Here is a 9,433-nt window from a genome sequence, read left to right as displayed (position 1 = left end):
GGCCCCGGCCGGGCCTGAGGCGGCGCCCTCCACGCGCGGCACTGGAACAACCTGCGCGTCAAGGAGTGCGCAGGCGCGGAAGCCCGCGGCGCTGGGACCCGGCGTGCCAGACGGCTCTCCGCCCCGCTGACGCACGAGGGCGGGGCCCGCCGTGGCCACACCCCCAGGCCCGAAGGCGCTCCAGCTGTCCTTGGTCTCGCTCCAACAGCAGAGGTGTTCGTCACGCCTGAGAGGTGGCTCCGTCCCGCAGTACTTGTCCCGTGTCCGTGGCAGTGAGTGTGGTGGTGGTCTCGGCCACTCAGATCCGAATACCCTCCTCTTTAATCATCTGCCCCTGGGGCTGTGGCGCCTTCCTGCGTCTCTGCCTGCGGCCTTGCTGTGTGGTGATCCCGCTCCGGCTGCTGGTGCCCCTTGACGAGGCCTTTAGTGCCCAGAAGAGGCGAAGCATCTTCTCTGGACCTCGGTGCAGAAAGAAGAGCTGGCTGTGACCTTTGCCCTGTCCTGAAGGCCCCAGCCGTGGGCTGACCGGCAGCACCCGCGCTCTGCCGCCTGGTGCTGACCCACCTGCTGGTAGCCCTCTTTCGCGTGGCTCATGGGCTGTCACCAACGGGATGTGAGCGGACCTGCCTGTAACGGTAAGAGACCTTCTCCCTTATCCTTCTTTGTGCTTGCAGCGCTGGGGAACCTGGGTCATCTAGCGGTGACCCTGTGGAGGCGGCTGGCCCCAAGCAAGGCCAAACTGGCCCCCCATCCCACTGCTGCCTACCAGGGTCTCCTGTGCTGTTGCTGTCACCACCGTCTGTACCCTAGGGGACCAGGGCCTGGGCTGCAGGTGGGAGCCCCAGAAGTGGAGGAGGAGAAAGAGGCCTCGCTGCTGCATGAGCCACCCAGCCAGGCAGCAGGCACCATCCCCAGCCCAGATCCTGCAGCCTGTCGGCTGCTCTCCACCCGTGGTGCCTGCCTGCTGGGCCTGTTGGTGGTCACCAGCGCTCTGACCGACGGCATGTTGCCGACGGTGCAGAGCTTGCCTTAAGGGGCGCCTGGCCTACCTGGCCGTGGTGCTGGGCACTGCCGCTAACCCCGTTGCCTGCTTCTTGGCCATTGGGATGCTGTGCAGGTCCCTGGCAGGGCTGGGCTATCTCTCTGTGCTGGGCATGCTTTTTGGGGCTTACCTGATGGTGCTGACAATCCTGAGCTTCTGCCCAGCCTGGTGGTCACATCTGTAGGGGTGGTCCTTGTGGTGGTGTCCTGGGTTCTGTGTCTGGGCGTGTCCTCATACTTGAAGGTGGCTGCCAGCTCCCTGCTGCATGGGTTGGGGGATGGGGCAGCCGGCATTGCTGGTAGCTGGCATGGCTATACAGGTGGGCTCCCTGCCCAGGAGCTGTTGCTATGTTCCCTCCCACCAGCATCTACCACATAGTCTGCAGCAGGAAGGACTGCGTCCACCCATAGGGTCCCTAAGACTGGGCTGGTGGGGACTTTGCCCCACCCCACCTGTCTTCCAGTTGGGGCTGCCACAGTGCCTGGGTGCCCACAGGCCCTGGAGGCCCACCTTACACAGGACATAATCCTGGACACCTGCACACTCCACAGAACCTGGCACTTCAGGCCAAGTTGGGGACCACAGAGCAGGCTCCGAGCCAGGGCCTGGCTGGGGACGTGGACTTGGCCCCAGGCCTAGGACCTGTTCGGGATTTGTAGAATAAAGCATTTTTAGTCAAAAAAAAAATCAAACCCCAGAAATAGAGTAGAATGTGGTTGCCAGGGGTTGGGAGTGACAGAAATGAGAAGAGATAGGTAAAGAGTATAAACTTTGTTATAAAGTGAATAGGTTCTGAGGCTCTAAAGTATAGCATGGTGACTATAGTTGAATAACCTGTACAGTGTACTTGAAATTGCTAAGAGAGTAGATCTTAAGTGTTCTCACACGCATTCACAAAAAAGATAAATATATAACGTGATGGATGTGTTAAGTCGACTGTGGGAATCCTTTCACAATGGATATGAAATCATCATGGGCTACCCTTTAAATATATTACAATTTTATTTGTCAATGATACCTCAATAAAGCTGAAAACTAAAAGGAATGAAATACTGATACATTCTACAATATGAATAAACCTCAAATATGTTATACTCAGTGAAAGAAGCCAGACACAAAGGGTCACATATTGTATGATTCCCCTTATATGAAATATCACCAGAAGAGATAAATCCAGACACAGAGCACAGAATGATGGTTGCCATGGGCTGGGGAGAGGAAAGAGTTGGGAGAAACTGCTCGATGGCTAGGGCTTTTACTTTGGCGTGATGGAAATGTTTTGCAACTAGATAGAGGTGGTGGTTTCACAACATTGTGACTATGCTCAATGCTACTGAATTGTTCACTTTAAAATGCTTCTTTTTATGTTCACATTCATAAGTTATTTTTAAAAAGCACTTATTAGCCAAAAACAATAGATGCCATAGGTAATCAAGCTTTAGATGTGAATTGCCACTTAGTTGAGCTCTAATGAAGCTTTGTAATAGCTAAAACAATTTAATTTCTCTGGAAATCTTGATGGAAAGACTTTCAAAAGATTAGATACACAGTGAATGACAGTCATCATTGCCAAAATATTAGCATAACAAGCACAGTTGCTAATTTGTTTGCAGTTTAATGAAAAAACAAACATTGTCAAGAGAGTGGGGAGGATTTGTTGATGTTGAATCTCTGCCACATTTGTACAGGGAAGCCTTGAAGCACCTTTATCTTTTAGCAAAATATGAATTGCTTTTTGATTCAACACTGCTACGCTACCAAGTGGGAAACTTCTACTTTAAATTCAGCTGAAGATGAGAATTATATCTAAGTGTATAATGAATGAGAGCTATTTAGAAACATGAATGTAAATGTTCTGTGGCTTATGGTCAGTCCTTTGTTTTCAACAGTTTATGCATTTGGCTTCTCTAGCTTGTGTTTGTATTCTGATCATGAAGATTACTTCTGAATCTTTGTTTCATATATTGCAGTGCCATTTAACATTGGAAAAGCTGGAAGATATAATTAGTTTAGGTTTGGTTTTCGTCTGTTTGAATGCAAATCAGAATGATGTGGAAACATCACAAGCATTTTTGCAGTCTGCATTTTCCTTTATTTTTAACAAGAAAAATATCAAACACAAGTTTCTTCCTTTAGATTTCAATAAGGAGGCAACATGATGTGGAGTTTCGGAGTCAGAAGCATCTAGATTTGAATCCTGGTCCCGTCCCTCAAAAACTTACACTGCAGTGCATGTAGTAGGTGGCTATAATTATTACCATTTAAAAAAAAACAGAGATTTGGAAGAGAGGAGAAGGGAAGTATATGAGAAAGGAAGGAGAAAAAGGAAAGTAGAAAAAAGGAGAGGAGGGAAGAAGGAATAAAGGACTTCAGGAGAATCTAATTGATGGTTTATGCTGAAAGAGAAAGCAAGAATCCTGACTCTTTGCCCTGGTTATTCCTCTGATTTTACTATTTGTTCTTCCATTTCTTTGCTCTTTCCTCTCTTTGGGGATGTTATTTAAAGTGTCTCATCAGTTTCCATCTCCTCTTGGGTAGTACTCTGTTAATACACAGAATTCATTAGTGGGATGAAGAAACAACAAACCAGTAAGGTAAAAAAGATTTGTGGGTTTGAATTTTAGCTATATCTGAACATAATGGAAATCTAGTTTTTCAAGGCCAGAGACCAGGAATCTTTTTTCTGACTATTAAAGTCACTAGTAATGCATGATCACCACAGAAAGCTTAGAAACAGAAAAATACTAGGAATAAAATCACAATAAACATCCTCACCCTGAGGTAACTCAGGTAATATTTTTTTTTCTAGTCTTTTTTTGTAGTCTGTGGTCTCAGTCTATAACATGATATTGTCTTCCAGTGTTTTAGACTTCATTATATCATGAGCATTTTCCACGTCATATTTTCCAAAAGTACCTTTTCTGCTGTGTATATGTATCTTAGTTCCATTTAACATTAATAAAATATTCATGTTAAACCTTTTACCCCAACCCACACCCCCACCTCGAACACTTCCCCTCAGAATCATATCAAAGCTGTAAAAGAAAGGTAATGGGGCCTTAAGATTTAAGTATTGTCATATGTGTCTTAAGTTTACAAATAAAAATTAAAGGTATGTCTGAAAAATCTAAAAAGTTGGAAAAGACTGAGAAATAATACTGCCTCCTTCCCGAGTATTTTTTTACTCCTGATGTTACTCCTGTCATTTCCACGTCAACTTATATACAAGCATAAATAAAGCTCTCCTCTCCAGTCCTTTTTCAGCCTGAGCTTGTTGCTTGCTTTAGCATAGGCAAGGCCATGTCCTCCAGAAGACAAAGGCATCATTCTGGCCACAGACAAGCTCAGGCCTTGACTTTTTCTTAGTCAAGGAGACAATTTGCCAACAAAATTAACTAAGTTATCTCTCAGATGACTGCAAGTCAGTGGTTTTCCCTTAGACCTGGTCCAGCTTGCCCCAGGTCTGACATGAAAACTAAAAATAAAAATGAAAACAGATTCAGGTGCTACCTTGAGCTTTTGGGGTTTTTTTTATTTCAAAAAAGAAACTGTGAAATGCTTAGTTTTAATTCTCTGGAGACAAGAACTAGGAAGACACATCTTAAATATTTCAACTACCTTAAATATTATAACCTCCTCATGAATACTGTGCACTAAATAAATATTCGTTGACAAATGGGTGAATGAATGAATGAATTTTAGCCTTTAATAGTGTAGAGATGTGAAACCAGAGAACAGGAGTCAACTGTTAAGGGCCTCAGTGTTGCAGAAAGAGGTGGTGATAGAAACACATTTAAGTCCTGCCACCTCTCTTCTCTAGTTTTGTTTTGCTCAGTTGCTCAGACCTTTTTTCTTTCCTGGATGAAAAATTAAACATGCCACTGAGCCTCAGTTTCCCCATCTATAAAATTACATTATTACCATTTGTCTTCACGGATGGGGGTGATGGTTGTTCATGTATGTTGTCAAAAGCAGAGTAAATGAACTTCAGAGAGCAACAGACCAGTGACCACATTCCAGCTCCTCATTTTTCAGGCATGTCACCTTGGGCAAATGACTCAAATTCAATAAGCCTGTTTTCTCATCAGTGAAATGGGGATAATAGGAATTTAGGAAACTGTGAGCTTTGAAATGTAGTAATACGTTGTTGCAGAGGCCTGGCTTCTAACAGTAAAGGAAGAGCCCTCTTTCCCCTTCTCCTTCACAACAGAAACTTATCTGGGGACTGTCTTCAAGCCCATCATGGTACATGTAGCCCCAGACAGGACGTGTTGGACCCCAGATGTAGCTTCTTCAGAGTTCTTCCAGTTTCCGGGCTCCAGTACTTCTTCAAGTGCTGCATCTTGTGATCTTTTCCAGCCATTAAGTACTCTTTTCTTCGGGAGTTAAAATTGTTTAAACTTTTCAAGAACTTTCTAGGTGTAGATTAAGTTGTAATTATGTTTCAAGAACTCTTGATACTACAATTTAAAAAGTAGGGGAAAATACTTGTTTGTATTTAAATTTTTCCTATTTTTTCCACCTCTGCTAGTTTCCTAAAAATAGAGCTTTTACTAATCATGACATAGATATCAGGCAGAAGACTATTAGGAAACTCTTAGTATTTATCATTGAAGACATTTGATAGATATTAATGATGACATTCTGTGTTCAAACATTTTCATGAGAAGTTTAAGGAATCGACTTCAGAATTAGAGTTATGCTTCATTAATGAAATGATTAGCATCAGATAATATAATTTCAAGAACTTACTTTATTAATAGAAGTGTAATTGGTTTTTACCAATGATAATGTTGAAGTTGCTAAGATGATTTAAGTTTATTCAAAATATTTTTGCTTTCATATACACCCCTGCAAAGTGACTTTTTATGTTTCTCAAAATAGAGGGAAACTGAGCCCCAGACACACCCTCCCCCAAGAAGTTGCCCCATTTTGAAGCCATGTAAACTCCTTCAGGAAAACTGTTTAATGCATAGTGAGAGACTGTGGCCCCCAAAGTCTTGCAATAATTTGTATACATGCAAAGAATGGTCTTCGTGATAGTTTATTTCCAGACAGCTGCCATTAACTTTTTCCCTCCTGGTACCATTCCCCTGTCACACAGTGGGAAACTATTTTTGATGTCATTCCCCCATCGAAAAGTGGAATCTACCCCCTTCCTCTCCTTGAAACTTGGCTGGACTAAGAGGCTTGCATGACCAATAGAAGCACAGGAATGAGGCTCTGGGACTTCTGAATTTAAGTCCTGGGAAGCCTTACAGCTTGGTATGCTTTTCCTATCTCTTTAAACGCTTGCTCTGGGAGAAGCCAGCTACCGCCATGAGAGTGTGGTACCTTTGGCATCACTAACCCAAGTAATGAGCCCAGGCAACTTGGAGAGACCCTAGAGGGTGAGCAGCCAGGTGGAGAACAAGATGTACCAAGGAGCGCTGAAAAGCCAGTTTTATGAGTGAAAAAGCCATTTTGGGAACAGGTCTTGAAGCCCCAGGCACCCCAAGGAAGAAAAGAACTGCCCAGAAGAGCCTTTCCCAAAATCCTAACTTACAAAATTGTGAATGAACTGAAATGTTTCTTTAAGCTAATATATTTTGGCATTGTTTGTTATTCAGCAATAACTGTAATACAAAAATAAGTTATTTTAGAAATTCCGTGCCATTGATTCATTACCAGTCCACAAATACTCATTTTCCCCTCATCGGATGACAGTAAGGGAGCTAGATACTGTGTTTTTATTTTATTTTTCTGATAATCTATTTTTGTTGTTCTGTTCTATTTCAAAGGGCATTTGACTGCATTTTAAACACATATTGAGAAGAGATAAGCCTGGACTTGATGAAATGGGTTAATTGAAATATCTTAAATTTGTACTTTTGTAGTCATCTCACAGTCATTTTTACCTCTTCCAAACCAAGTTCGAAAATTGAACAGTTGTTTTAATCCATCGGTTCATGGATAGTAAAGAGAGCCTCCAAGCTTCCTTTCATATTTTTAAACACATTTTTGACTTGTGCCTCTAAAGTCTTAAACCATTTGGACTCTGCGCTTATTGGTTTAAATTGTTTAGGCCTTGGGAGAGGTGCTGTTTGCCAGCACAAATTCTTCTCCATCACGTGTGAAGCACAAGGGAGAATGAACATATAACTCTTGTTTTGAAAATCGCTCTCAGGGTAGATCCACTTCAAAAGCTTAGAGTCCAACTTTGAAGTTTGCTCCACTTCAAAAGCTTTGCCTTGAAGTGTGTTATGGAGAGAAACGCACACCAAGCCACCCTGAATTTTAAGGTTTATTGAGAATTACTTCCTGTGGTGAAATATAAAAGCAAAATAATAAATGAGGGAAGATTAGTCTGAAAGAAAACTTGAAGAGATGTAGAAATAAAATTTTTTTTCTTTATCAAAAAAAAATCCTAAATGTTTATTTTGCAGAAGTTTTAGCATACTTTTTCTCCATGGTTTATTCTATTAAAAACTTTAAACTAGAAGATTGTTTATTCTAAATAAAATTATATGGCAAACAGTTTAAGTATTTTTTAAATCTCATAAAACTTAAAATAGCATTCAGTGGAGACTGCCACATAGAGTCAAGGGTAACAAGAAATAGTGCTATTTGTCTTTGTCATGTAAAAACAAATTAAAGTATTGCTTTGTGAAATGAGGAACAGAAGAAATGTAGTATAAAAGATATATCATTTGCTTTTTTTAATTGAAGTTTAGTCAATTTACAATGTGTCAATTTCTGGTGTACAGCAGAATGCTTTAGTCATACAGGAATATACATATATTCGTTTTCATATTCTTTTTCACCATAAGCTATTACAAGATATCGAATATAGTTCCCAGTGCTATACAGTGTAAACTTGTTTATCTATTTTATGTATACTAATCATTTGCTTTTATTTAGAAGTTACACTTAAACTATGGTACTTCCTTAAGGACAGGGGTGTTTATTTTGTTAACTGATGTGTCCCTTTCACTAAATTAATGCCAGCCGCATTGTAGGTGCTCAAAAACATTTACTTAATAAACATATGAGTCACTGATGAACCAGAGAGGGTACAGAGAAAAGACAGCAAAGTGTTCTCAAGAATAAAATGTGATGGTTTACTATTCAGACCATTAAAATCAGAAATTATCTAAACCTTTGCTCCTCAAAGTGTGGTCCACAGACCAATAGCATTCACATCACCTGAGAGTTTGTTATGTATTGAATGAGAATCCGTGTTTAGGAAAACCCCCAGGTGATTCACATATACAATAAAGTCTGCAAAGCTCAGACTTAGATGACTCTTGTGCTCATAGTTGAGTCGTATCTTGGGACCCAGGGAGCAAGTGTGCTAACTTACCGCAGGATGAAATGAGGCCTTGGGGAAACAGCTGATGTGGCAAAGAAGAGTCAATCTGAGGAGTAGGCACAAAATCCAAAAGAACAAAAGTCTCTGATCATAAGCTGAGCAAATTGTCAACAAAATATGGTTGAAGACCAAGTAGAAGTACTTTCTAATAAGGGGGTGGCCTGGGGAAGCAGTGGTCCACTCAGACAGGGTTCATGAAAGTCCAAAAAGACAGTGAGCACCTTTTGGTTCCTTGGATGGTCCATGTAGGTTACAGAGCCTCAGACAGTGGGCTGGAATATAAGAGAAGGACTCTAAGGTTGGAATGACAAATGGAAAGAAAGAATGAAGAAGGAATGAGGGTGGGAAGAAGAAAGGAAGGATCCGGAAATGTGTGAGAACAGAATATAACCTCAGGAACAGAAGGAAAGAATAAAAAATTTTTTTCTGTTGAAAATCTACTATGTGACAGACACAGACCAGATGCTTTGCATAGAGTATCTGGTTAAATACTATTAGATATGCATTATTATCTGCATTTGCAAATGAAAAGGAAAAAATACTGAAGCTCAGAGAACAGAAAACCATAAACAGTCACTTCAGAGGAAGCACATATGACCAACACATACGAAAAAGTCAGCTTCATGAGAAATTAGGGAAATGCAAATCAAGACCAAGTGAGATCCCATTTTATAACTATAGATTGATAAAAATGAAGAAACCTGACAACACCAAGTGTTGTAGCAGATGTGAGTTAATAGAATCTCCTATATGTTACTGGTGGGAGTATAAATTGATATAAACACTTTGGAAAAAACTTTAGCTCTGTCTTATAAATTTGAAGATATGCATATCTTTCAACCCAGCAATTTCCTTCTTGGACATCATACTATTAACTGGACACAGTCTTGCACATGTGACCAAGAAGACACCAAAAGGTATTTTTGTAGCAGCATGAAATAAAAGTAGCCAAACTGGAAACAACTATAATGTACACTGACTGAAGAGCAGATATATAAACTGTGGTATAGTCATACAGTGGAATGACATACAGCAGTAAC

General features: G+C 41.3%; 1 pseudogene; it reads left to right on the top strand.

The window, feature by feature from the left end:
- The first annotated feature begins 811 nt into the window (after positions 1 to 811).
- Positions 812 to 1,452, top strand: LOC102539701 (solute carrier family 52, riboflavin transporter, member 2 pseudogene; annotated as a pseudogene).
- Positions 1,453 to 9,433: the final 7,981 nt, after the last annotated feature.

The sequence above is a fragment of the Vicugna pacos genome, chromosome 23 (genome assembly GCF_048564905.1).
Source record: "Vicugna pacos chromosome 23, VicPac4, whole genome shotgun sequence".
NCBI lineage: Eukaryota > Metazoa > Chordata > Mammalia > Artiodactyla > Camelidae > Vicugna > Vicugna pacos.
This window is presented reverse-complemented; position numbering and strand designations above follow the sequence as displayed.